Genomic DNA, 25069 nt, shown 5'->3' on the forward strand with positions numbered 1-25069 from the left:
ACTACGTTCGACCTGATTCCTTTAAAAAAAAGGATGCGTAGGCAACCTCACGGTTCAGTTTAACCAAATAAGAATTCAAAAAAAAAGAAGCCAAAAATCCTCAATATCTGAAACTGGGGCAGAGATTTTATTTCACTTTTGAAAGAGTCGATTCCAAGAGTTGTAAGTCCACAACCCTTCATTTTGAGTCTACTTTGAGCCTTCATGCCGACCCTTCTATCCAATTCTATCCAAAAACCTTCCAAATAAAGACCGCTCGATATGCCTTCAAGAATGCCAAAGAGAAGCATGCAATGAGCAACTGTTATCACGCGACATAAAACACTGTCAAGTTGCTCACAAAAAGAAGGGGAAAGAAAATGAAAAAGAAAAAAAATGAAAAAGAAAAGAAAAGTCCATGCCCAAGAGTACAAACTGGGATAATTCTTAGAAAGTTACAAGTGAAAAAAAAATGAAGAAGAAAAGAACTGTCAAAGGTCCATGCCCCCAGAAAATAGAAGCTGGGGCAACTTGCTTTTAAAACAAAAAGAAAAAAGAAAGGAAAAAGAAACAGAAAGGAAAAAAATTAAATTAGTTGGGTCAGATGTTTGAACTACGTTCAACATGATTCCTTTAAAAAAGGGTACGTAGGCAGCCTCACGGTTCGGTTTAACCAAATAAGAATTAAAAAAAAAGCCAAAAATCCCCAATATCTGAAACTGGGGCAAAGATTTTATTTCACTTTTGAAAGAGTCGATTCCAAGAGTTGTAAGTCCACAACCCTTCATTTTGAGTCTTCCTTGAGCCATCATGCCGACCCTTCTGTCCAATCCTATCCAAAACCTTCCAAATAAAGACCTGCCGATATGCCTTCAAGAATGCCAAAGAGAAGCATACAATGAGCAACTGTTATCACGCGACATAGAACACTGTCAAGTTGATCACAAAAAAAGGGGACAGAAAATGAAAAAGAAAAGAAAACTCCATGCCCAAGAGTACAAACTAGGATAATTCTTAGAAAGTTCAAGTGAAAAAAAAAATACAGAAGAAAAGAATTGTTAAAGGTCCATGCCCCCAGAAAATAGAAGTTAGGGCAACTTGCTTTTAAAACAAAAAGAAAAAAGAAAGGAAAAAGAAAAAGAAAGGAAAAAAATTAAATTAGTTGGGTCAGATGTTTGAACTACGTTCAACATGATTCCTTTAAAAAAGGGTACGTAGGCAGCCTCACGGTTCGGTTTAACCAAATAAGAATTCAAAAAAAGAAGCCAAAAATCCCCAATATCTGAAACTGGGGCAAAGATTTTATTTTACTTTTGAAAGAGTCGATTCCAAGAGTTGTAAGTCCACAACCCTTCATTTTGAGTCTACCTTGAGCCTTCATGCCGACCCTTCTGTCCAATCCTATCCAAAAACCTTCCAAATAAAGACCTGCCGATATGCCTTCAAGAATGCCAAAGAGAAGCATGCAATGAGCAACTGTTATCACGCGACATAGAACACTGTCAAGTTGCTCACAAAAAGAAGGTGAAAGAAAACGAAAAAGAAAAGAAAAAATGAGAAAGTCTTATTAGTGAAAACCCTAACAGGCACTATAAGACGATGATAAGCAGAGACGAATAAATAAGAGAAAGTTGTTGGTGAAAACCCATCGGGGCACCATTAGTCGAAAGTGAGACATGAAGTTGATGCAAAGTATTGGCCCTAACAAGCCTGACTTCAAAGGTCATAAGAATGGTAAAAGGGAAGATTAGATTAGTTTGATAGATCAGGCGTTGCATCCAAAATGCATGTCATGATCATTAAGGCTAGTTATTGAAAAAAAATGAAAAAGAAAAAAGAAAAAAAAACTCTTTCTTCTGTCCTTCACGACAAGGGCATTTCTTGTTAATATTGTTTCTTTGCATCATTGTGCCCTTCACTCTAAGTCCGTCCTTGTCAAAACAAACAAGAACAGATTTCAAAATCTGCTACCAGCTTTTCAGTTCCACAAAGTAAATTTGGCCAGCACACTCAGTTGTTACTATCAACATGCCTTGAGGATTCATGCAAAGGCTCCCCCAATAGACTCTTGTCAGCCTACTTAGCTAAAACAAGCAAAGCTAACCTCAAGGATAATCGGGTATTTTATGTAGTGCCGAATAAGGACTATGGAGTGTGCACATCATGCAAAAGGCACTTCTAGTGGTGACTCTCTTTGACAGACAGATTGCTCCAAAAGTAAGAAGTCATTCAAGATATCAGAAAAGGTCATCTAAGCAAAGATATTCAATTGGGATAAGGCTGATGGTACTAGGTGTGGAACAATTAGGGTTGATGCAGAGCAAAAGTTTCTTGAAACTGACTCAAGCTGATTGAGCGGAAGCCAAGCTGCCCAAGACTCAAGGCCATAAACCGACTACCATTTTCAAAACTGACAAATTTTTCTTTGTGTGAAACACGAACAAAGCTGTGCAAGGAAAGTGGTTCAAAAAAAATAGGGAAAAAGAAAAAAAAATAGAAGAAAAAGAAAAGAAGATAAGAGCCGACAAAGGGAAGTTTCTCAACTCTTTGCCTTTATTTATCATGCTATTGTACATAAAATCTTGCCATTGATCTTCACACTTTTTCCCCCTAGGATAAAAAGTCCTAGTCTGACGGATTTTCCTTCCAATCAAAATTTTAATCTGATGAATCTTTCTCCTAAGATAGAAGACCTAGTCTGATGAACTTTCTCCTAGGATAAATGTCTTAGTCGGATGAATTTTTCTCCTAAGATAGAAGACCTAGTCTGATGAACTTTCTCCTAAAAAGGGACCTAGTCTGATGAATCTTTCTCCTAGAATAGAAATCTTAGTCTAATAAACTTTCTCTTTGGATCGAAATCTTAGTCTGATGAATCTTTCTCCTAAGATAGAAAACCTAGTCTGATGAACTTTCTCCTAGGATCAAAATCTTAGTCTGATGAATTTTTCTCCTAAGATAGGAAACCTAGTCTGATGAATCTTTCTCCTAGGATAAACATTTTAGTCTAATGAATCATTCTCCTAAGATAACAAAAGAAAACAAAGAGACCTACTCTGATGAACTTTCTCCTAGGATCAAAATCTTAATCTGATGAATCTTTCTCCTAAGATAGAAAACCTAGTTGGACGAACTTTCTCCTAGGATAAACATCTTAGTCTAATGAATCTTTATCCTAAGATAACCAAAGAAAAAAAGAAAAAAAAAGACCTAGTATGATGAACTTTCTCCTAGGATCAAAATCTTAGTCTGATGAATCTTTCTCCTAAGATAATAAATTAGAAAACCTAGTCCGATGAACTTTTTCCTAGGATAGATGTCTTAGTCTGACGAATTTTTCTCCTAAGATATAAAAACCTAGTCTGATGAATTTTCTCTTAGGAAAAATTAAAAAAAAGAGGATGTCTTGATTAAAAAAAAGGTCTTTTGTTCATGCCTTTGAAAAAAAGCGTTGGGGCAATTTGTTTAAAAATGTTTTTTTGCTAAAAAAAAATCCTTCTTGGTTCATTTTAGCATAGGTACATAATTCAGTAGTCTCACTTTCCAACATAGGGTCTCCACTCCCTAGTTGATTTTATTTTAGATATATGGTCTCCACTTCCTAGTCTCCTTTTCCAACATAGAGTCTCCACTCCCTAGTTGATTTTATTTTTAGATATAGGGTCTCCACTCCCTAGTAGTTTTTCCAACATAGGGTCTCCACTCCCTAGTTGATTTTAGTTTGGACACAGGGTCTCCACTCCCTAATTTTTCTTTTCCTAAGGATACACATCCTGATTTTATTGCTTTCAATAAAGAAGTAGATTAGATTTTGTTAGAATAACTCAGGAAATTTTTCTAGTAAAAACTGGGGCAGAAAAATTTCGTTCATTTGTTTGCTTTGGTGCCTGAACATATTTTCACCGTGAGGCACAAGGTTTGAGATGACCAAAAGAAGAAGCTTCAACCCAAATAAAAGAAAAGAAAAACATGAAAAGAAGTTGAACTCTAAGTGCAGAAGCGGAGAAAAGATGCGGACTGCCCAAGATATGATTGATGTCACAAGCTTTGCATGTTCGCCTTGATCCGAAGAGCTGAAGAAAAATGAACCAGCATTCGCAGCTAACAAGCATCAAGATTCAGATTGGAGTCTGCAGGAAGAACCAGCCAAGACTCAAGATCAAGCTTTAGAAGATTTATAGATAGGAATCTTGTAACTCTTAGTTGATAGGTTTAGTTAGTCTTTTTACTTTTGGTTTTGATGTAATAACGGGACCGCGGACCGGAACCTCAACAGAACGGCACCTCAATCGGCTTTCCACCTTAGTACTCCATCAGTCTTCCTAATTCTGAACTACACGTGGCCTGATTCCTTTATAGTCAATGATATGTAGGCAGCTCAAATACTAGGGCTCAGTCACATTCTTCTTTTTCTTAGCATTTGGTCTCTATAATAAGGGTCGGGTCAGAAAACCTGTCTCGTCGTTCTTTGTCGGAAAACTCTTTGCGTTTCCAGACAAAGAGGGGCAGCTATAGAGATGTGATTTTTGACCCTCCCCATGATTTTTTATATTTTAGCATGTAAATATTTAGTTTAGGCCTAATATCGCTATTTTAACTAATTTTACTCTTTTACTTTATTTCGTCACAAAAATGAAAATTAAAAAAATATTTTAGCTTACATATCTTTCATAAATTTAAATAAAAAAAATTATACAAAAATAGTACGTTATCTTTATTTTCATATAATCTTGAAAACACAAAAATAGTTTCAATATAGTTTAGTTCAATTAAGTAAGACTAGTTTTATATTTTGTAGGAAGAGTTAGTCTTGGGTTACTTTGTCCCATTTTAATCTTGTAGTCCATTTTTTTAGTCTTTGGCCCAAATTTAAGGCTCAATAATACCAAACTCATACCCCTTAACCTAACGAAACTGAATACATACCTCTGTTACTATTGAAGGTAACTCAAAATGCTTATATCTCTTTTCACCAATGGTAAATAAGGATAATCTTCATTAGCTGGGCAGAATTCTTTCTTTTAACGTATACCAGAATCTTCTAGACTCTAGACCCTAGATCCCTAAGCAGCGTCGAGCGATAAACACCCCACCAAACGAAACTGACCCTGAACTTCATCAATCAACAATAGAGCAGAGCCCTTCTTCTTCACAAACCCTTCACCAGCCGCCCCCTAACCTAACACCTCCTCATCTCCTCCGCCCCGAACCTTCAGCGAAAAACCCCTTCACAAAAAAAAATACACGCACACACGGTCAGAGAACAAAAGGGCATGGGAGAAGAAAAAAAAGAATTTGATTTCAGCTCCATCTTTAGCTCAAAAACGTACTTCTCCACAAAAATATGTCTTTTCTTTAAGTTACTTTACAGTGTTTTTTCGGTTTTCCAATGCTTCAACAAGAGCTTTCTCTTCTCCTTTACTTAGTGCACTGAAAATAGTCCATATTGGTAGAGTGCAGGGCTTTTGTTGTTGAGATCTTGAAAATTATTCACATTAGAGTCCAAAATACGGACAAAGATAGAGATACAGAGCACCTGGGAAAAAGGTATTAGAAAATAAAAGAGTAAATATCGAGAGTTAAAGAAAGGAGCAAGCGAGCTTTTCTTTTTGGTTGCTTTTCCTCCACCATGACTAACTCTTTTTTCTTTTAAAAAAACCATTGAAAGCCACTAAGTTTTACCAAAAATCAGTCCCTTCATAAGATTCATCATGAAGCTTTAGTTCAAAAAAAGTAAGACATCGCCTCTGTTCTCTTTAACTAAACAGAGTAGAGATTCTATTTTGTGGTTTGAGTTACGAAAGATTGCGGGCTTGCTCGAGTTTTTCGCTATCTGAGAGTCGAGTTGCAGTTCGAGGTTATTTTCATGGTCCGCAGATCGATCTCTTGCTGCAATTTCATTTTTCGGTAAGATTCAGTTTGTCAAAGTTTGATGTAACCAAGTTCTCGTTTAATACAAAAGGGTCAATTATCGAGATCCATTTCTATTCTCATCTCATATTTGTTTCAAGTTGTGCTGTTTTTTTTAATTACTTTTATTTTTTGAGTATTTCATGCTTTGTTTTGTTGTTTTGGCTTAATTTGTTTTATATTAGCTTCCTGTCTTCTTTCGGTATTATAGTTAATTTTGGATGGATTAATTTGAACCAATTGGGATTGAGTATGAAGGAAGAATGCAAATAGGTTATAATTTGATAGATAAGACAAATTTGATTTCGGCAAAGGGGGTTGATCTATTGCAAACTTGAAATTTAGATAATAAATGCTGACGGACCAAATCTTATAGGTTCCTGCACAAGATTTTTAAGGGTGAATTCTTCCATAATACTTTACATAACTCAAAGCCTTATAATAATCTCAAATTATTCTAGGAAAGAATACATAATTAATGAACATCGTAGCTTGCTTTAGGCACGCAATTAAATTATTACAACTACGGGTACGACTTCCGTGACGTGGTTGTGATACCTAGTTTTAAATGAGATAAAATAGGAGCACCTTTAGTTTGCCCTTTAAATATATATATATATATATATATAAACCTTTTCTTAAAATAATTGAGGTGTGCCATACCCAAACAAAACCTATAATACATGACCCTCACAAAATTAGATCAAGAGCTAATCCTTTTTTTTAGAAAATAATTTGAGGCACGTCATACATGAATAAAATCCTATAATCTATGGCCCTCACATAAATACAAAATTAGTATAGAAAATGCCATGATTTTTTGTAGTTTTCTTTAGGAGCGTTAATTAAATAATCGCCATAGCTACGAGTATGGTTCCCATGACGTAGTTGTGAGGCGCCCACCTGGAGAATGAGGGAGTTCATTTCAGGAGTTTCAAGTTTTAAGTCGGTAGCAGGCGCCCACCTGGAGAATGACAGAATTCATTTCAAGTTCCAGTTAGAGACGGCAGGATCCCTCCTAAAGAATAGGGGCAACCTCCAGTCCTGTTATCAATTCATGTTAGAAGTAGCAGAAGCTTGCCTCAAGAATGCGAATCAATAAGGGTTTGAGGTAACAAAAAAGAAGTCTCAATCAAGAATAAAATGAAAAGAAAACAAATGAATTCAATGTGCAGAAGGGGAGAAAAAATGTGGACTGCTCAAGACATAATTGAAGTCACAAGCTCTACATGTTCTGTTTGGATCTAAAAAAGCTGAAGAAGATTGAACCAACACCTGCAGCTAACAAACATCAAGATTCAGAATAGAGTTAGTGTGAAAAACTAGCCAAGACTCTAGATCAAGTTTCAGAAGACTCATAGATAGGAATCTTGTAACTCGTAGCTGATAGGCTTAGTTAGTTTATTTTTTCATTTTGATTTTGGTGTAATAAGGAGCTCAGCAAGCATAAACAATAGTGAAGTCACAGCTTCTCAGTAGTCCCAGCTACCAAAACTTCTACAACTACACTGACCTGATTCCTTTATTGCCAAGGATATGTAGGCAACCTCCGAATCAAGGTTCGGTCAAACTTTTTCAAAATGCTTCTCATGGAGTATCAATCGGGCAAAATTTATTCATATTGCTCGCTTTATTTTTGCCCGAAAACTCTTCATGTTTCCGAGCAAAGAGGGGCAGCTCTGAGCACCTAATTATTGCCATACATAGGAAATTACTCCTAAAATATTCAAAATAGCTTTAGTGACTTTTGTAGATCTTAGGAATTTTTATTTTTATTTGTTTAGCAATCATTTGCACTTTTAGCATGTTTTAGTAGCATTTCAAATCACAAAAATAATAAAAAATATTTTTTGTCTTGCTTTTTGCATCCTTAGATATTTACTTGCATTATTAACATTTAATTTGCATTATTAAAATATAAAAAATACATTAGTTTGTTTTGCTTGTTTTAGCATTTTAGTTTTAATTAATAAGTTAATTAAGTTAAATAATTGATCAATTTGGAAATTAGGTAATTTGGTTAATGTTGCAAAGTTAGTTTAATTAGAATTAAATTGGTTAATTTAGAAAACATAAAAACAAGAGAGAGGGGTTATTTATTGGGTTTTATATTGAATTTGGGCCAAAGAACGATCTCAGCGGCCCAATTGCCCCAAAACCTGTCCCAGCCCAAGAAGCCCACTTCGTCCCTAGCCTATATCACTCCCTTAAATACCTAAACCCTTCCCCATTCTTCTGCTAGACCTAATCACAATCAGATCCCCCTTTTCTTTCCTAAAAGATAGAGACAGCCGCACAACACCAAAGGCTAAGAGAGATTAGCCGCAGTAAGCAAAAACAGAGGGAGCGAGAGCTCATCTGGACATTAAAAACGCTGTTCAACCAAAGTTTTGAACCATCAAACTCCATTAATTTCTCCAATTCCTAAAACAAGATGAACTTGTTTATTGCTTTCCATTATTTCCTGAGTAATGTCAGACATGATTTCTGTAAGATCGACAAGGGCAGAGAATTTATTAGGATAGACAAAAGTTTGTGTCATTCTTGAAATATGCTGAAACTAAATGAAGTTCTTGCAGTTTGGGCTGCTTACGCCAATTGTGGTGTCAAAGCTTTAACTGAAGACTGCTTCTGGCTGCTTGACAGTTGAATTGATCTTACAAGGAAATGAGCTTCCAAAATCCGGGCTTTTAAAGGAAATCGCTACAATTTCTGTTGGACTGTGTTGCTTCCTAGATTGCTGGGTGTCGTTCCTCAATTATTCGACATTTTGGCTTATTTCAAGCTCTATTTTTGAAGCTTTCGCTTGGGAATTCATTTTTGTATTGAATCAAATATTGGAGAAGGCTTCATATGAATTTCTTTTAAATGTACCATTTCTCACTTTGATTTCCTATTATTTTGTTGGATTAGCTAGTTGATGAACTTTCCTATTCCTTATCATTATTATTGATTGATTTTCCCTCTGTCCGTACTTATATCCTTTTTGCATGTATATATGAGTGTCACTTTATTTACCTATATTATGTTGTTGTTGGAAGATTTTTCTTGAATTTGAGCATTTGAATGGTATTAGTCAAATTTTGTTTGTTCTCTGAAGTAAGGTTGAGTGCTCAAATATAGTTTGTTGCCTAATGTGAATATAATGGTTTGGACCGGTTCGAAATAAAATCCAACCAGCTTCAGTCAAGTTTGAGAGTCATCATGTATGAACGCCTAGAATCTTAGAGTCCATCTTCTTGGATCCTTCTTAGCTTGCATTTCTCCTGTTGGACTCCACATCCACTCATTATTAGAAATCATATCCTGGATCTTCCACATGCATGGTTAAGGTAAATGTTGTTTAGTTCTGTCATAGAACAAGTTTTATTGAAAAGTGCTGATGGTTACTACAAGATTTCAGTTTGCTCCTATTTAATATAGAGTTTTTTTTAATATCTAAATAAATGTGATGCTGCAAATTTTTGTTCACTGGTTTGATATTCGTTCCCTTTGTGATAGAGCTGTAAATGAACGTCCTGTATGCTAATTGTACAAGTTCTCTCCTCTATTCTTGCTGTAAGGCTTCAGCAAATCACATAATTAGTATGTGAGTTACATATCTAAGCGGGTGGAGCTTCTTGTTTGAATATCTAGTAACAAATGATAGTAGAAGAAAAGAACTACCGACTATGGACCTCCTAATAAACTTACTGGAAGTTATCGTATTAATTTAGTGTAGAAATTAATGTTTGGGAGATTCTTTGGTAATATGAGTAGAACTGTAATAATTACCCGAATTGTTGCCACAATGACTTTGTAAATTACTTGATTATTCATAGTTAGGTTTCATTCATTGGAGTGTCTTAATTGTATTTTAAATTTGCAAACATGTTGCTGGACACAAAGAGACTATTGTTTTGACATTGCTATATTTTGAGTATGATGATTCCATTCATTATTTTCTAAATTACGTCTCCTGAGCCAAATAAAATTCCACGCCAGTTTGAGTATTCTAAAAAAATTGTCAACCATTTCAAATGGTAAAGCTAAGAAGTAAACTTTTTGGCTAATTTCCTTGCTTTATTCTGTTCAAATTTATTACTTTATCCATATTAAATTCCATAATCTATGGCCTTTCACAACAACCTCAAATTTAGGGAATTCTTTTAAAATTAATACACTTGTAGCTTGCTTTAGGCGTGATAAATAAATCATTGTGGCCATGGGTACGGTTCCCGTGGCATGGTCACGATATAATCCCCAATTTTAGTGTGTGTTTCATGTGACTCGACGTTATAATTTTAAATAATAATAAAATACACATGTTGTAGACCGCGGGTATGGTTCCCGTGACGCAACTCACAATGTGTACAAAAACAAACAAGTGTACGGCAATCATAGCTTGTTCAAGAAATAATTCCATAAATCTTAAAAAGCAATTCAAAATAATTAAAAACAGTTTAAAAGGTTAAAAATGCATAATAGGTTTAAAACGTATTGTAAATCAGATAATAGGCCAATTATTAATAGTTTAAGCGACCGTGCTAGAACCATGGAACCCGAGAATGCCTAACACTTTCTCCCGAGTTAACAGAATTCCTTACATAGAATTTCTGGTTTCCCGGACTTTTAAATAAGGTGATTTTCCTCGATTTGGAATTTTAAAAATAAACCGGTGACTTGGGACACCAAAACAAATTATTCCAAGTGGCGACCCTAAAAAATAATAATCTCATTTCGATTAATGTCACTTTAATTGGAAAAACTCCCCTATACCCCTTCGGGGTGGTAAAAAGGAGGTGTGACAAAGCCTCAGGGCTACCTTCTCCTTCAGATCAAGTTAAACGCTCTCTCAGTTACTTTAGCCCAGGGGTCATCCGTGTCCAAGCGTATCCTCATCCGGGATCTATCTCTATCGCCTTAGGGCTATCTTCACTCTAAGTTCAAATCAAGTTTTTTAGGCTGCCCCAACTCAAGCAAATTCTCACTCGGGGACTGTCTGTGAAAGTTTAAGGTGTATCTTTATTCTTAGACGATCGAGCACATTCTCCCTCGAGGAATATCAATGGGCCATAAAAGGCTAAATTTCGTCCTAATATTCGAAGCCCCACTCTCACTCAATTCGAAGTCAAGGGTCACGGCGGCCTAAGTTTGTATCAAGTCAATTCGGACTCAGCCCGAGGAACAACAAAGGGTTTCAGGGAATATCATATTAACCAATCAAGAACCAAGGAAATACCTACACCCGGGTTCTGTATTCAAACTGATCGATAAAGTCACATACTCAAATTCTTTACAAACGCAGACAAAGGAAAATCCAGCACAAATCAAAGACAAGTTGAAGAAATATTTTTGTATTAATAAACGATAATTACAAAAGCCCACGAGGGGTCCTTAAAACAAAAACAAACAAGCAAAAAATTACGGCTAGAAGTCTAATCTACTCTCAGAGGTACATCATCGAAAGCAATATCTGCGAGAACCATTTCCTCGGGGGCCCCATCTCAATCTTCCAAACTCCGTCTTGAACGATCTCAAAGAAGCAGAAAAAGATGAAGAAGAAGAAGAAAAAGATGAAGAAGAAGCAGAAAAAGATGAGGAAGAGGTTGTAGCCCGCCAAAGAGCAAATGCTTTTAACAGGCCGGGAAAATCGTGGCTTGGTAAAAAATTTGGCGAGTATGGGTATCACCAGCACTACTATTGGGAAGCCACTTCTTGAGACGTTGCACCTCTGTGGGATGAAATGGTCAGTAGGTAGCACCACCTCACTCCATGGAAAGCAAAAGGAGTGAAGTGCAGCACCAGGTTGAGGTTAAGAAAGATGACCAGCAGTCTACGGTCCACATATCCTTTGATACGAGAATAATTTGAGATCCCTCTCTTGTTATTTCGGGCCAACAGGAACAACAACAAAAAAAATCAGTATGATCCCCATTAGTAGGGAAAGTTCTAAGAAAGAGCCATGGCATAACTGGCGAGACCACTACCGTGCGACCTTACGGTCATGGGCTTGAAACATGGAAAATAGAATTTGGATGATGATGAGGAGAAGAAAAAGAGTTGAAGGTTGTTGAAGAATGACTGGATGGATTTGTGGTTCAAGAATGCTCCCATTTATTGAAAGGCGGTAGCGTAACCGACGGCATAATCAATGCCTTTGGGAAATGTATCGACAGACGCAATCAATGCATTTTGGGAAACAGATCGACGGTGATATTATCGCTTTTGGGAAAATAAACCGGCGCTAGATTGAATGCCTCTAAAAAATAAACTAATGCGACGTCTCAGTTATCACAAAAGCTTACGTCATAAGCATGATGTCATCATGAGAGGCTCGAGGAGATCGTCATCAAAATTGTTTCTTATCATTTTAATCTAAGAAATCGGGGACTATCTGTATACGGTAAAAATCGGAGGGTCCAATTTTATGATCATTATGGCACTTCCTAAGACCACCCCTAGAAATCTCGAGGCTCTGCTCGAGTTTAGATCCCGAGCGTTCTCAATGATCGACCTCGAGGCAGAGCAAATCAGTAGCTATGATGGACAAACGACAAGTTCCCAAGGCACGTGACTAAAGCTGACCTAGTCCATTAGGCTAGTTCAAGCTCGTACCATGGCATTAAATGGTTGTACCAGCCTCAAATCCTTGTAATAAATGCGTCTATACTATGTTGGGATTTCCCCTCCAATATAAGGTGGACCCTTGTTATTTTTTGCACACAGGATACTACACACAACATTCAATATACAAGAACATTCTCGCTCTCCAACTTAAACATATTCTCGCTTGATTCAATTGCTTACATTTATTGTGTTTCATTAATTGTTCTTCATTTATTGCTCATTATTGATCATAAAGAGCCTTCATCAAAGCTCCCAAAATTGTAATTCCTTCATCGGTTGTCCACAGCTTAGTATCTAGATCGACCTCGAGGCCTCGTATAACCTGGATCTAGGCCCCGATTTTCAACCACTCGGTTTGTATGAACCTACTGCTTTCAAGTTCCTATCTCATTTTCTAGTCTCACACTTAGCATCTACTGCTTAACAGCTAGCATAAAAATATATCACGTATTTTTAGAACTACAAAATCAAATTTAATTGTAATTACCATTTTCAAAGTAAACAGTATTGTTGCTTTACCTTTACACGAGCGCGAGGAAGAAGAACGCACATCTTCCTAAGGAACAGGGGTGGATGTTTTCGCCATTCTTGCTAAGAGATTGTAGAGGATAAATGAAAATTGCATTTCAGAAGAGAACACAAGAGAGAGGAAAGAGGAACTCTTTTTGAGGGCTTGGTGGAAAATAAGGAGCGAAAGAAGAAGAATTTATTAAGGTCTAACGTGCACGTTGGAGTGAAACAAAGGACAACCAACCGCTGTAATTAATTCAAAGGCTTTTAAGAGCTCTATAGAAGCGACCTTTAGGAACCTCATTTTGTCATGTCTATCGCTTGATAGGGCGTGAATACCGTCGTGATGGAATTATCGAAGGGGAAAGAATTTGAGATCGTTTCTTATCGATTTTCTCTAAGAAGATCATGGACTATCTGTATACGGATAAAATCGTATAGCCCTATTTTACGATCATTTTGTCTTTTTGTAGCCTCACCTCGAAGGCCTAGGGGTACGGATCGTGGTTTCAACCTCAAGGGTTCTCTATGCCCAACCTCGGCGCGGCTTAAATTGATGGTTATCGTGGATAAACAGGAAGTTCCCTAGGCACGTGGTCAAAGCTGACAACACCTACAAGAATAGTACCAGTCTGTACCAGACTGCTAAGTAGCTGTAATAGCTATATTTCTTTGTAATAAATGCACATGTACTATATTGGGATTTTCCCTTCTATATAAAGGGGACCCTTGTTACTTTTTGCACACAGGATACTACACACAACATTCAATATACAAGAACATTCTCTGCTCTCTAACTTAAACATATTCTCCCTTGATTCTATTGCATACATTTATTGTGTTTCATTAGTTGTTCTTTATTTATTGCTCATTACTAATCATAAAGAGCCTTCATCAAAGCTCCCAAAATTGTTATTCCTTCATCGGCTGTCCACAGCTTAGTATCTAGATCGACCTCGAGGCCCCATATAACCTAGATCGATGCCCCGATTTTCAACCACTCAGTTTGCTTGAGCCTACTACTTTCAAGTTCTTATCTCATTTTCTAGTCTCACACTTAGCATCTACTGCTTAACAACTTGCATAAAAATAAATCACGTATTTTTAGAACCACAAAATCAAATTTAATTGTAATTACCATTTTCAAGGTAAACAGTATTGTTGCTTTACCCTTAGACGTGCGCGAGGAAGAAGAACACACATCTTCCTGAGGAACAGGGGTGGAAGTTTTCGCCATTCTTGTTAAGAGATTCCAGAGGAGAAATGAAAATTGCGGTTTTGAAGAGAACACCATAGAGAGGTAAGAGGAACTATTTTTGAGGGCTTCGTGGAAGATAAGGAGCGAAAAAAGAAGTATTTATAGAGGTCTAATGTGCACGTTAGAGTGAACCAAAGGACAACTAACCGCTGTAATTAATTCAAAGGCTTTTAAAAGCTGTGTAGACACGACCTTTAGGAACCTCATTTTGTCATGTCACTCGCTCAATAGGGCGTGAATACCGTCGTGATGGAAGTATCGATGGGGAAAGAATTCGAGATCATTTCTTATCGATTTTCTCTAAGAAAAACAGGTACTATCTGTATACGGATAAAATCGGATAGCCCTATTTTACGATCATTTTGTCTTTTCGTAGCTTCACCGCGAAGACCTAGGGGTATGGTTCGCGGTTTCAACCTCGAGGGTTCTCTAAGCCCGACCTCGGGGCAGCATAAATTGATGGTTATCATGGATAAACAGGAAGTTCGCTAGGCACGTGGTCAAAGCGGACAACACCTACAAGAATAGTACTAGTTTGTACCAGACTGCTAAGTAGTTGTACTAGCTACATTTCTTTGTAATAAATGCACATGTACTATGTTTGGATTTCCCCTCCTATATAAAGGGGACCCTTGTTATTTTTTGCACACAGGATACTACACACAACATTCAATATACAAGAAAATTCTCTGCTCTCTAACTTAAATATATTCTCCCTTGATTCCATTGCTTACATTTATTGTGTTTCATTAATTGTTCTTCATTTATTGCTCATTATTGATCATAAAGAGCCTTCATCAAAGCTTCCAAAATTGTTATTCCTTCATCTGTTGTCCAAAGGTTAGTATCTAGATCGACCTCGAGGCCCCGTATAACCTGGATCGAGGCCTCGATTTTCAACCACTCGATTTGTTTGAACCTACTGATTTCAAGTTCTAATCTCATTTTCTAGTTTCACACATAACATCTACTGCTTAACAACTAGCATAAAAATAAATCACGTATTTTTAAAACCAAAAAATCAAATTTAATTGTAATTACCATTTTCAAGGTAAACAGTATTGTTGCTTTACCCTTAGACGAGCGCGAGGAAAAAGAACGCACATCTTCCTGAGGAACACAGGTGGCAGTTTTCGCCATTCTTGTTAAGAGATTGCATACGAGAAATGAAAATTGCATTTCAGAAGAGAACACAAGAGAGAGGTAAGAGGAACTCTTTTTGAGGGGTTGGTGGAAGATAAGGAGCGAAAGAAGAAGTATTTATAGAGGTCTAATGTGCACGTTGGAGTGAAACAAAGGACAACCAATCGCTGTAATTAATTTAAAGGCTTTTAAAAGCTTTGTAGACACGACCTTTAGGAACCTCATTTTGTCATGTCAATCGCTCGATAGGGCGTGAATACCGTCGTGATGGAAGTATCGAAGGGGAAAGAATTCGAGATCATTTCTTATCGTTTTTCTCTAATAAACACGGGGACTATCTGTATACGGATAAAATGGGAGAGCCCGATTTTACGGTCATTTCACTTTTTGTAGCCTCACCTCGAAGGCCTAGGGGTAAAGTTCACGGTTTCAACCTCAAGGATTCTCTATGCCCGACCTCAGGGCTGCTTAAATAAATGGTTATTGTGGATAAACGGGAAGTTCCCTAGGCATGTGATCAAAGCTCACAACACCTACATGAATAGTACCAATCTATACTAGACTGCTAGGTAGTTGTACTAGCTACATTTTTTGTAATAAATGCACATGTACTATGTTAGGATTTTCCCTCCAATATAAAGGGGACCCTTGTTATTTTTTGCACACAGGATACTACATACAACATTCAATATACAAGAACATTCTGTGCTCTCTTACTTAAACATATTCTCCCTTGATTCTATTGCTTACATTTATTGTGTTTCATTAATTGTCCTTCATTTATTGCTTATTATTGATCATAAAGAGCCTTCGTCAAAGCTCCCAAAATTGTTATTCCTTCATCGTCTATCCACAAATTAGTATCTAGATCGACCTCGAGACCCCGTCTAACCTGGATCGATGCACCAATTTTCAACCACTCGATTTGCTTAAACCTATTGCTTTCAAGTTCTTATCTCATTTTCTAGTCTCACACATAGCATCTACTGCTTAACAACTTGCATAAAAATAAATCACGTATTTTTAGAACCACAAAATCAAATTTTATTGGAATTACCATTTTCAAGGTAAACAATATTGTTGGTTACCCTTAGACGAGCGCGAGAAAGAAGAACGCACATCTTCACGAGGAACAGGGGTAGAAGTTTTCGCCATTCTTGTTAAGAGATTCCAGAGGAGAAATGAAAATTGCGTTTTAGAAGAGAACACAAGAGAGAGGTAAGAGGAACATTTTTTGAGGGCTTCGTGGAAGATAAGGAGCGAAAGAAGAAGTATTTATAGAGGGCAAACGTGCACGTTGGAGTGAACCAAAGGACAACCAACCGCTGTAATTAATTCAAAGGCTTTTAATAGCTGTGTAGACGCGACCTTTAGGAACCTCATTTTGTCATGTCAATCGCCTGATAAGGCGTGAATACCGTCATGATTAAAGTATCGAAGGGGCAAGAATTTGAGATCGTTTCTTATCGATTTTCTCTAAGAAACACAGGGACTATCTGTATACGGATAAAATCGGATAGCCCGATTTTACGATCATTTTGTCTTTTCGTAGCCTCACCTAGAAGGCCTAGGGGTATGGTTCGCGGTTTCAACCTCAAGGGTTCTCTATGCCTGACCTCAGGGCAGAGTAAATAAATGGTTATTGTGGATAAACGGGAAGTTCCCTAGGCACGTGGTCAAAGCTGACAACACCTACAAGAATAGTATCAGTCTGTACCAGGATGCTAAGTAGCTGTACTAGCTACATTTCTTTGTAATAAATGCACATATACTATGTTTGGATTTCCCCTCCTATATAAAGGGGACCCTTGTTATTTTTTGCACACAGGATACTGCACACAACATTCAATATACAAGAAAATTCTCTGCTCTCTTACTTAAACATATTATCCCTTGATTTTATTGCTTACATTTATTGTGTTTCTTTAACTGTTCTTCATTTATTGCTTATTATTGATCATAAAGAGCCTTCATCAAAGCTTCCAAAATTGTTATTCCTTAATCAGCTATCCACAACTTAGTATCTAGATTGACCTCGAAGCCCCGTATAACCTGGATCGAGGCGCCGATTTTCAACCACTCGATTTGTTTGAACCTACTGCTTTTAAGTTCTAATCTCATTTTCTAGTCTCACACTTAAGATCTACTGCTTAACAACTAGCATAAAAATAAATTACGTATTTTTAAAACCACAAAATTTAATTTAATTGTAATTATCATTTTCAAGGTAAACGATATTGTTGCTTTACACTTAGATGAGCGCGAGGAAAAAGAACGCACATCTTCCTGAGGAACAGGGGTGGAAGTTTTTGCCATTCTTGTTAAGAGATTGCAGACGAGAAATGAAAATTGCATTTTAGAAGAGAACACAAGAGAGAGGTAAAAGGAACTCTTTTTGAGGGCTTGGTGGAAGATAATGAGCGAAAGAAGAAGTATTTATAGAGGTCTAACATGAACGTTGGAGTGAAATAAAGGACAGCCAACCGCTGTAATTAATTCAAAGGCTTTTAAGAGCTCTGTAGACACGACCTTTAGGAACCTCATTTTGTCATGTCAATCGCTCGATAGGGCGTGAATGCCGTCGTGATGGAAGTATCGAAGGGGCAAGAATTCGAGATCATTTATTATCGTTTTTCTCTAAGAAACACGAGGACTATATATACGGATAAAATGGGAGAGCCCGATTTTACGGTCATATTGTCTTTTTGTAGCCTCACCTCGAAGGCCTAGGGGTACGGTTCATGGTTTCAACCTCGAGGATTCTCTATGCCCGACCTCGGGGCTGCTTAAATCGATGGTTATCGTAGATAAATGGGAAGTTCCCTAGGCACGTGGTCAAAGCTAACAACACCTACAAGAATAGTACCAATCTGTACCAGACTTCTAAATAGTTATACTAGATACATTTTTTAGTAATAAATGCACATGTACTATGTTGGGATTTCCCCTCCAGTATAAAGGGGACCCTTGTTATTTTTTGCACACGGGATACTACACACAACATTCAATATTCAAGAACATTCTCTGCACTCTTACATAAGCATATTCTTCCTTGATTCTATTGCTTATATTTATTATGTTTCATTTATTATTCTTCATTTATTGCTCATCATTGATTATAAAGAGCCTTCATCAAATCTCCCAAAATTTTTATTCCTTCATCGGCTGTCCAAAGCTTAGTATCTAGATCGGCCTCGAGGCCCCGTATAACCTGGATCGATGCCCCTATTTTCAACCACTCAGTTTGCTTGAACCTACTGCTTTCAAGTTCTTATCTCATTTTCTAGTCTCACACATAGCATATACTGCTTAACAACTTGCATAAAAATAAATCACATATTTTTAGAACCACAAAATCAAATTTAATTGTAATTACCATTTTCAAGGTAAACAGTATTGTTGCTTTACCCTTAGACGAGCGGGAGGAAGAAGAACGCACATCTTCCTGAGGAACAGGGGTGGAAGTTTTCGCCATTCTTGTTAAAAGATTCCATAGGAGAAATGAAAATTGTGTTTCAGAAGAGAACACAATAGAGAGGTAAGAGGAACTTTTTTTGAGGGCTTCGTGGAAGACAAGGAGCGAAACAAGAAGTATTTATAGAGGGCTAACGTGCACGTTGGAGTGAACTAAAGGACGACCAACCACTGTAATTAATTCAAAGGCTTTTAATAGTTGTGTAAATGCGACCTTTAGGAACCTCATTTTGTCATGATAATCGCTCGATAGGGCGTGAATACCGTCGTGATGGAAGTATCAAAGGGGCAAGAATTCGAGATCATTTCTTATAGTTTTTCTCTAAGAAAGACGGGGACTATCCGTATATGGATAAAATGGGAGAGCCCGATTTTACGATCATTTTTTCTTTTTGTAGCCTCATCTTGAAGGCCTGGGTTTATGGTTCGCGGTTCCAACCTCGAGGTTTATCTATGCCCGACCTCAGGGTAGCATAAATCGATGGTTATCGTGTATAAACGGGAAGTTCCCTAGGCACGTGGTCAGAGTTGACAACACCTACAAGAATAGAGCCAGTCCATACCAGACTGCTAAGTAGTTGTACTAGCTACATTTCTTTGTAATAAATACACATGTACTATGTTGGGATTTCCCCTCCTATATAAAGGGACCTTTGTTAGTTTTTGCACACAGGATGCTACACACAACATTCAATATACAAGAACATTCTCTGCTCTTTTACTTAAACATATTCTCCCTTGATTCTATTGCTTATATTTATTGTGTTTCATTAATTGTTCTTCATTTATTTCTCATTATTGATCATAAAGACCCTTCATCAAAGCTCCCAAAATTGTTATTCCTTCATCGGCTATCCACAACTTAGTATCTAGATTGACCTAGAGGCCCCGTAAAACCTAGATTGATGCCCCGATTTTCAACCACCCGGTTTGCTTGAACCTACTGATTTCAAGTTCTTATCTCATTTTATAGTCTCACACTTAGCATCTATTGCTTCACAACTTGCATAAAAATCAGTCACGTATTTTTAGAACCACAAAATTAAATTTAATTGTAATTACCATTTTCAAGGTAAACAGGTTGCATTCTGGTATTAGGGCCAACATGGCTCGAGAGGTGGAGATGTAGACTCCTTATTAGCTGGTAGTGGAGATTGCTCGAAGGATTGAGGGATACTATCTGAGAGGTAGAGAGAAGATGTAGTAGGACATGATGGCCCGATTCTCTAGAGAGTTTAGAGGTGCCCCGGCCAAAGGTAGGGGTCAGTTTTGGAGGGGTCAGCCCAGCAGGCCCCCATATTCAGCACCACTACCTCCTCGAGGTGCTCCAGCGTGCCCCTATTTCTACGCCATACAAGAGAGTTCTTACCGCCCGCCAGCTATTCAAGGTTCTTCTAGTGGGTATTCAGGTCCCCAGTGTTCTTCTGGATACTATTTCAGTGCTATACCGGAGAGTTCATACCACCCATCAGCTATTCAGGCTTCTTCTAGTGGGTCTATAGGCCATCAAGGTCAGACATCAAGGCAGTAGGTCACCGTACCGCGGGGTTGTTTTGAGTGCAGAGATATTTGTCATATAAGGAGATATTGCCCCAGGCTTCGGGGCAAGGCAGTGCCACAGGGTCAGCAGCCCATGATTACAGCTATTACGCCCCACAGTATTACGTCGATGTTATGCTCTGTAGTAATATATTACAATGATATTACCCTCTGCAGTAATATATTACGATGATGTTATGCCTTGCAGTATTACATTACGATGATGGTACGTTTCACAGTATTAAGTTATGACAGTGTTGCACCCAGCAATATTAGTGATTAGTGAAGGTGTAAGGGGGAGCAAGTCAAAGAAAATGAATTTTCATCTAAGTTTGGCATGTTGGGATAAAATACCGCTTGAGCTAAAATACTCAGTATTTATTGACTAGTACCATATGACCATAATAGTAAGGTGTATAAAGTATGTGAAAAGTGAGTAATATTTCAAGTAAGTGGGAATAATTCTCAATTTTGCGAGTAATTGATTAATTTTCGGGTAACAGGATATTACCAAATTAACTAATAAGTGGATAAAACTTAATTAATTATGCTCCAAGGACATGTGGCAGCACTAGCTTACCACATGAAGTGACTAAGCAATTAAACCTCGTAGGTGGCTATCTATGATGTACTTGAATCAAATGACAAAAGTGAGTGATTATCCAAAATAATTCATGTACAAGTCTTGAACACAAAGTAACATTACTGGTTTCAAAAAGAAAGCAATAAGGATTCCATTCATACTTTGAAAGGTTGGAAGCTATTTTTTCATAAAGAAAAACGTTAGAGCATAAGCATTTTGTTTCAAAACAAAAGCTTAATCAGAAGAAATTTCGTTCAAATTTCAAAGGGCAGAAGCTTAATCCGATTTTTGGGTTCTAAGTTCAATCCATGAAGGTTTCCAACGGAATATTATACGGATTTTTTCCTACTCCAGGTATGTTAAGGTTATCCCTTCTTTGTTTTGGTATGATTCATATGATACGAACGAATCGTGCAAATGCAAAAATTCCATAAATGACTCTATTCATAGAAGTATTAGAGATATCTATGTTCTTGAATTTCTATGTGTCATAATATTTTATCATCTGTTCATGGGTCTCAGAAAAATACGAAAGTTGAAAAGAGTTTACTTTATGATATTACTCAAAGACAAAATGGTCTTATGACATTCCGAAAGATTTTATTAACGTACTTTTCATGCATTGCATTCATGTACATTGACCCATGACCAGATGACATTATATACGCATATATATGTATGTATATATATGTATATATATATATATATGTATATGGGATATGGGAAAGGTTATGGAGTTATATACGCACCACCACCTGATCAGCTAGCATACGTTGATGATTTTGCCCACAGTGGCCGATATGATATAATGGGATGCCCTCAGAGGCTGATGCTATTATGAAACATGTACCTATGCACGACATGACATTCATACACATATGCATGACGCTAAAAGTATTTCATGATTTACAGAGTTATCTAGACTTATAGGTTGAGTCAATTACTCTATATTTCTTCTATGTCTATTATGTACTTATTTATGTGCCTTACATGCTCGGTAAAATTTTCATAATGACATCCCTTTTGTCTGGGGACACTGCGTTTCATGCCCGCAAGTCCCGATAGACAAGTCAATAGCCCTCCGAGTAGGCTATCAGCTCAGCGGAAGATGTTGGTGTGCTCCTTTTGCTTTGGAGTTGCTTGTTTAATCAGTATGATTTTGACGTGTATTGTTTGGTATGGCGGGACTCTGTCCCGACCTTTATGGCATTTATGTACTCTTAGAGGCTTGTGGACATATGTCGTATACATGAAAGATTGTATGGTCTTGTCGGCCTATGTTTTGAGTTTATAAATGATCATGTAGGCCTATTAGGACCGTATGTCACATGTATATGATGATGTAATAAGAAAGATACATCGCGTTGGTACTAGGTTGAGTAAGGTACCAGGTGCCCGTCACGGCCCATCGGTTTGGATTGTGACAACAGCAATGTTTGCCCAGCCGCCTAGAGGCAGAGGACAAACTGGTAGGGGCCTCCCTAGAGGTGGAGGCCAGGCAGGGAGAGGTCAGCCAACTATTGGTCAGTTAGGTGGAGGCCAGCTAGTCGGCGCTCCAGACAGATTCTATGCTTTTCTGCCTAGACCAGATGCATTGGACTTATATGTCGTTATCACAGGCATTATTTCCGTTTGAGGTAGGGATGATTCAGTTCTATTTGATCCAAGGTCTACCTATTCATATGTATCATCTATGTTTGCTCATTTTCTAGATATTTCTCGTGAGTCCTTGGATACTCCTATTCATGTGTCCACTCCTATGGGCAATCCTATGGTTGTGGATCAAATCTACTGGTCCTGTGTGGTCACATTCTGTGGTTTTGAGACTAGAGCAAAACTCCGTTACTTGATATGACCGACTTTGAGGTCATCCTGGGCATGGATTGGTTATCCCCGTATCACACCATCCTTGATTTCTATGCCAAGACTGTTACTTTAGCAATGCCAGAGTTACCAAGGTTGGAGTGGAAGGGTTTCTCAATTAGTACATCTAGTCGGGTTATCTCTTTTTTGAAGGCTCGACATATGGTTGAGAAGGGTTGTTTGGCTTATCTAGCTTATGTTCGAGACACCACCACAGAGTATTCGATGATTGATTTAGTTCTTGTAGTCTGGGAGTTCACCGATGTGTTTCCTTCTGACCTTCCTAGCATGCCACCAGATCGTGTTATTGATTTCTGTATTGATTTTGCTCCAGGCACCCAGCCTATATCTATCCCACCATACCGTAAGGCTCCGAAAGAGTTGAAGGAGTTAAAGGAGCAGCTTGAGGAGTTGTTAGCAAATGGGTTTGTTAGACCGAGTGTGTCACCCTGGGGTGCACCAATGTTGTTTGTGAAGAAGAATGATGGGAGTATGCAGATGTGCATAGGTTACCGCTAGTTGAACAAGGCTACCATCAAGAACAAGTACCCGTTTCTGTGCATTGATGATTTGTTCGACCAATTGTGCTAGGGTGTTCTCTAAGTCGACTTGAGGTCGGGGTATCATCAGCTAAAGATTCGGGACTCAGATGTCCCGAAGATTGCTTTCATACTAAATATGGCCATTATGAGTTTCTGGTGATGTCCTTTGGCTTGACTAATGCCCCAGTGGTGTTTATGGACTTGATGAACACGGTGTTCAGGCCTTATATTGATTCCTTTGTTATTGTCTTCATTGACGATATCTTGGTCTACTCACGTAGCCTGGGGGAGCATGAGCAACATTTGAGGGTAGTGCTTCAGACACTGCAAGGGTAGAAGCTATATGCTAAGTTCTCCAAGTGTGAGTTTTGGCTTGAGTCAGTAGCATTCTTGGGACATGTTGTATCATGAGAGGCTATTAAGGTGGATCACAAGAAGATTGAGGCAGTTCAGAGTTGGCCACGTCCTACTTTAGCGACTGAGATTAGGAGTTTCCTAGGATTAGCAGGTTATTATCGCCTATTCGTGTAGGGCTTTTCATCCATTGTAGCACATTTGACTAGATTGACCCAGAAGGGTGCTCCTTTCCGTTGGTCCAATGATTGTGAGATGAGCTTTTAGAAGCTCAAGATAGCTTTGACTACAGCACCAGTTCTAGTGTTGCCTTTTGGTTCGGGGATGTATACGGTATATTGTGACACTTCATGAGTTAGCTTGGGATATGTATTGATGCAGGAAGAGAGAGTTATTACATATGCTTCACGTCAGCTGAAGATCCATAAGAAGAATTACCCTGTGCACGACCTAGAGTTAGTAGCGATTGTTTATGCTCTTAGGATATGTAGGCATTATCTGTATGGGGGGTCATGTGAGGTTTATACTAATCATTGTAGTTTGCAGCATTTGTTCATGTAGATAGATCTCAATTTGAGGCAGCGTAGATGGATAGAGTTACTGAAGGATTATGACATCACCATTCTTTATCATCCGGGCAAGGCAAATGTGGTCGCGGATGCCTTGAGTAGGAAAGTAGAGAGTATGGGTAGCTTGACATTTATTTCAGCGGAGGAGAGACCTCTAGCTTTGGACATTCAGTCCTTGGCTAACAAACTCGTAAGGTTGGACATTTTAGAGCCCAATCGAGTACTTTCGTGTGTTTTTGCACAATCTTCATTATTGGGGCAGATCAAGGCTCGGCAGTTCGATGATCCGCATTTGGCAGTTCTTAGAGAGACAGTGCTACATGGTAGTGCCAAGGAGGTTTCTATTGGTGAGGATGGTGTTCTGCATTTCCAGGGTCGCCTATGTGTATCTAATGTTGATGGCTTAAGGGAGAGGATTCTAGAGGAGGCACACAGTTCACGGTATTCCATTCATCCAGGTTCTACGAAGATGTATCGTGACCTGAGGCAACATTATTGGTGGCAGCGGATGAAGAAAGACATAGTTGAGTATGTGTCTAGGTGTTTGAATTGCCAGCAGGTTAAGTACGAGCACTAGAAGCCAGGTGGCTACTTCAGCAGATACCTATACCTGAGTGGAAGTGGGAGCGCATTACTATAGACTTAGTAGTCGTGTTGCCATGGACATTGCAAAAGTTTGATGCAATTTGGGTCATTGTCGATAGGTTGACCAAGTCGGCACACTTTTTTCTGGTAG

General features: G+C 38.0%; 1 long non-coding RNA gene across 1 annotated transcript; it reads left to right on the forward strand.

Annotated features, from left to right (window-relative positions):
• The first annotated feature begins 4880 nt into the window (after positions 1-4880).
• Positions 4881-8910, forward strand: LOC107771668 (uncharacterized). The gene is made up of 2 exons (XR_001644861.2): positions 4881-5886; positions 8469-8910. It is a non-coding gene; the product is annotated as an uncharacterized LOC107771668 (long non-coding RNA).
• The last annotated feature ends 16159 nt before the right edge of the window (positions 8911-25069 follow it).

This window comes from Nicotiana tabacum, chromosome 11 (genome assembly GCF_000715075.1).
Source record: "Nicotiana tabacum cultivar K326 chromosome 11, ASM71507v2, whole genome shotgun sequence".
Classification (NCBI taxonomy): Eukaryota; Viridiplantae; Streptophyta; class Magnoliopsida; order Solanales; family Solanaceae; genus Nicotiana; species Nicotiana tabacum.